The following is a 5,000-nucleotide window of genomic DNA, read 5'->3' as shown; positions in this document are numbered from 1 at the left end:
TGCAAGGCCCACATAAAACAGTAGATGTAAGCAATGTGTACATATACCATACTATGCTGTCTACAGGCCAAGGCCTTCAATTAGTAGAACAGTAGGAACAGCATTTGCCTTCATGATATGCAACAATCAGCAATTACAGATGTAGTTCAGCAGTCTCCAATTACACCCTGTAGTCAAGCCCTAGGGGGAAATGTAGCACTTGTGTTAATGTCACAGTATCTTGTACATAACATTGCTTAACCTAACACCCCACTATCACACTGAATGACTCTCTTCTTAACAGTTATATCACTGTAAAGGTGCCATAGCCTAGATTAATGGCATAGAACCCCCCCCCCCCACATAAAAGGCTGTACAAGGGCAAGGAACACAGTTTACCACACACGCATTTCAGAATATACAAGGGCGCATATGTGTTCACCAGCTGTTGCCCTCATATATATTGACATGGCCCAACAGTTGATATGGGAGTCCATGACACGACTGGGATGATAGCAGTAATGCTAGCGGTAAATAATGATAGGTCATTACCTAACAGCACTTCCTGTATAACAGCAGGACAAAGACTGGCATATATGTGGAAGACAGAGGCAGAAACATAAGGCCATAATTGCATTATTGCTGTTACACACCCTGGGAAATTGCTGGTGTTACAGGATTCATTGCAGCATACCCTTTTGCAGGGATACAACATTGAAATACAAAAGGATGTAGCCATGTACCGGTAGCACGCAAGATACACACTGCCAGTGTCATATCTGACACAGGGCTTGTGTGCTGGATGGACAACACATGATAAGCATAACTCTGCCCAGCAAGAGGTAGGCCCACAGTAGTGACCTATGCAGACAGACTGCAATCCAAGGTACACTAGTATGTACACACACAGACCCTGTAACACCAGTACTATGCAAAGCATTACACAACTCTACCCACAGTCTGTCTGTAGTTCCTGAACCTCCAACAAATATGTGTCCACTCTGAGTGTGCATGTTCTCCTGTAAGGTATTGCTACCTGCTGCCTGTATCACTGATGCCCACACACAGGACAGATGTCCATCACACAGGAAATGTGAAGGGACCACAGCCACATGCTGTAGGGAGTTATAGTGGGTGGTTGCCATGACAGTGGTAATTCAATGTAGTACACATGTATCATTATATATATATATGGCTATCTGGATAGGTATATGTACATATATTTCCACCATATGTCCTGGACATGGAGTGTAGCCATACCCCAGCCCCTACAGTCCCAATGTAGTAGTGCAAGGGGATGTCAGGTATGTATAGCAGGTATATTACTAGACTGTTGCTACTGTCATTGGGATTGTCTTCACAGACATGTTGTGTGTGGATGTTGAAATCTGCTTATAACATGTGTGCCATTGGCTATTGACAGACATCCTATGGAAATCATTGTAATGTACTGCTGCTAGTATGTAATGCCCCTGTGGAATGCAGCAGAGATATTGGCCACTATATATGGAACTTCGGGCACACCCTGTATAGTCCAGAGGTATACACATACTCCTTTAGTACACCACGTGTGTACCATGCCTGACAATATGGATGTAGACAGCCATGTAGATGGGTATAACACATGACGACTGGTATACATTTGGCACCATAGGTGTTGGAGTCACACACTCCTGTCTGGCCTGACACATAATGACTGCTGGTACAGGGATGCCATGGACACATACTACCCACTAGATATTGACATACATCTGTACAGCATCCCACTGGTCTGTCTGACATACATGACATTTAAGGGAGGCCCGGCAGCAGTACATCTGGGAAGTATCTGCACATGACATCCCAATGGTTAAGTACACTATGCTGCTAGGCATGTAACAATGCACTGTGCAGGCTACAGGCAGACTGGCTCAACACTGGCCTACATCTTGTATGGGGGAATGCACATGTACCTGCATATATAGCAGGTTCAACAGCCATGTCACAGCACAGGGTAAGATACACCTGTGTGACAGTGCATTTCCACAACCAATGTGAAAACAGCTACAGCCACATATGGTAGGCTAGCATAATATTACAGTATATGGACTATCTGTTCTACACCATCCTCATATGTGCCAGTCACAGAATGTCTCTACATATACTGGGCTGCTACACAGTTTGGTCTGATGGCTGTCTGTGGTATGGGACATGTCTGTTTATGACCCTACACACATTTATGGCAAAATGGTACCATACAGTGGGGCAGCATGTAATATCTGATAGAAGGGGAGCTAGGACAATGACATCTACCACAGACTGTATACAGGCTAAAGTACATATTAACAATACACACACTGCCGACATTCACCATCACTAAACAGACCTCAGTACTGTACAAACATCCACAGAATGTCCAGCTTATGTCATGAAATATAACCCTACTCTACATGACATGTGTAGCAATCTGATATATCACTGGTTTGTCATCAGATATGATGACACTATTTATGGCGTACAGCACATATGCACCACTTCATGCACGCCATATGTACAAACATTGACAGTGGTGTGACTGACAGCACATACACAGGGCCAGTATAGAAATGTTGCTGTGATAACCTTGTATATTTTCCATTGTAACGGTGTTTGTTGCAACATATGTCCTATGAGGGATATGATGTCAGTAACTGTCACAGCCTTCACCATCTACAGACTGCATTCCTCACATTACCGTCTGCTTTCCACAGAGAGATGCACTGTGGATAACACATGAAACCATAGGCACAACACTGCCCAGTCTGCAGATGATCCTGCAGATGGGGATTCCTCATATGCATGGAACTGACATGGCAGGTATTACTACATGTATGACAGGCATATCCAGACAAACACTATTAAACCAAAATTACACCAAATGCAGTATAGCAGCACTTACAGTCTGTAGTCAGGTCAGGCACATCCCCCTCCTGTTTGTTGACCTATTTCCTCAATGTATGTTGCTGGAAGTAAATCCCCAATCCATCTGAGATGCTGTTTGCCAAACAACAGATCAAGGTCTACTCTCAGTGACTGAAAAGACCCAACACCACCACGATGTTCCTAGGTATTGAAATGTGTTTCCATGCAATTGGCTATGGGATTGTTACCACAGCTGTTCCACATGCAATCAGCTAGGTGAGGGCTGCAATTCATGCAGAGGCCATCAGCTGATCATGAGCATCACATAAAATACACATGCTGCTGCCTATGCAAGGCAGGTGTGGGTCTCCACATCCACCAGACAGGGAGTGGGGGAGGCAGACAGAGGCAAATACATGTCAGGGAGGGGTGGAAGTGCAAAACTGAAGCATGTTTGTGTCACACACCTACTAGCACAGGGTACCAAACCCCTGACATCTATGTAGTGCTATCACAGTTTGATGCACTTATTGGATGCACCACATGGGTTACCCGATGTGGAGTACTCAGAACATATATGTGAGGGTGAGTGAAGTCTGCAATAGGGATACAGTAGATATACGGTAGGTGTCGTACATGTGCCTGTCTGCATGAACAGGTGCCAGCATAAACACAGGCACACACACACAAGGATGGACACACATTGACACACTTGGCAGGGCCAGGAGTGCAACTAATCACTAGTGGGATTGCCACAACGCATCAATGTGCAGGAATCACATGCACCACACAGGTCATACGGAGGCCGTATGGGCAAAGAGTAAGAGGAGATGTCAGACAGACAGCATGCTTCAGTATGTCCTGGGGGTTGTAGTGAGTGTGGATGTGGACATAGGCACCATACAACACACACACATGGACACACAGGGTGCCAGTTCTGACATGCATGGGTGCATGTCTATACAGGTGTGTGGTGGTCAACTGTATAAGTTTAGGTGATGGGTATACCTTGGCATCCGTCCACATGACAATGGTCTGCATTGGGGCTCAGGCCTGTAGTTACTGCATCTGCCCACACAGGTGGGTATTGCATCCTCCATCCAGTCACCTGGGTGACTGTTGTGTGTGGCCAATGCTGTACACCACATGCCATGTATGTGTTCCTTAGTCCATGACATGGATGGTGTCTGGGATGTGCACACCTTACACATGCATGTACAGTGACATGTGGAACTGTACCTGGGGTGTCTGGCCCATGTTGTAAACACAAATTATCATCGGATGTGCCTGTCTTGCCCACCTGTGGCAGGAATTGGTACTGGGCAGCAGGTTTACCTTTCACCTACATTGATGGCATGCCATCAGCATTCCCTGATGTCAGTGTCATCTGTCCATACAGGACATGTTGTCAGGGGTAGTATGTCCGTTGTGAGTCACATGTGAAGGCACCACAGGTGGTGCAGGTGTCCATTGGGGAACATGGTAGATGTGCACTGTCTGCATGTACATGCACATTGGACAGATGGGCAGGGTGACATGCCCTCTGTAACCCACTGCTATCACTGCATAGCTACTATCAGTGGCCAATATACAGTGTACTACCCACATATTGGCTGCTGCCTAGGCATGCATGTTCATATGACACATAGGTTGAGTGTGTGCTCTGGGTAATAGGTGGGTTGCTAACTTGGATTGTTTGACCTTGATGTCACATGTATGGGTATGTCTTTGCACCCCAGCCTCCCAGATAATATACATTTGTTATCCCTGTATGGTTGACATTGTGATATGTAGTAGGGCCACCATAAAATATATTAGCAAAACCCCCTCCACAATGCCCACACTCACCTCTACATAGGATAGAGGTTACAAACACACACACACACACACACACACACACACACACACACACACACACACACACACACACACACACACACACACACACACACACCTGTCATATCTGGGAGTAAAACCCCTTCCTAACTACTTTATTACACTACAGCACTACACAGTTATAGTATGCACCACTGACATTACTGGAGTACTATATCCCCAAAGGTGTATTTCACAGTGAAACTGACATGTGTGAGTACAGAACCCCTGACCAAGGTCTATATTACACTAAACAGGGAAAAGGG

Source organism: Protopterus annectens, chromosome 4.part0 (assembly GCF_019279795.1).
Source record: "Protopterus annectens isolate FY-2018-M chromosome 4.part0, PAN1.0, whole genome shotgun sequence".
In the NCBI taxonomy this organism is placed as follows: Eukaryota; Metazoa; Chordata; order Ceratodontiformes; family Protopteridae; genus Protopterus; species Protopterus annectens.
This window is presented reverse-complemented; position numbering follows the sequence as displayed.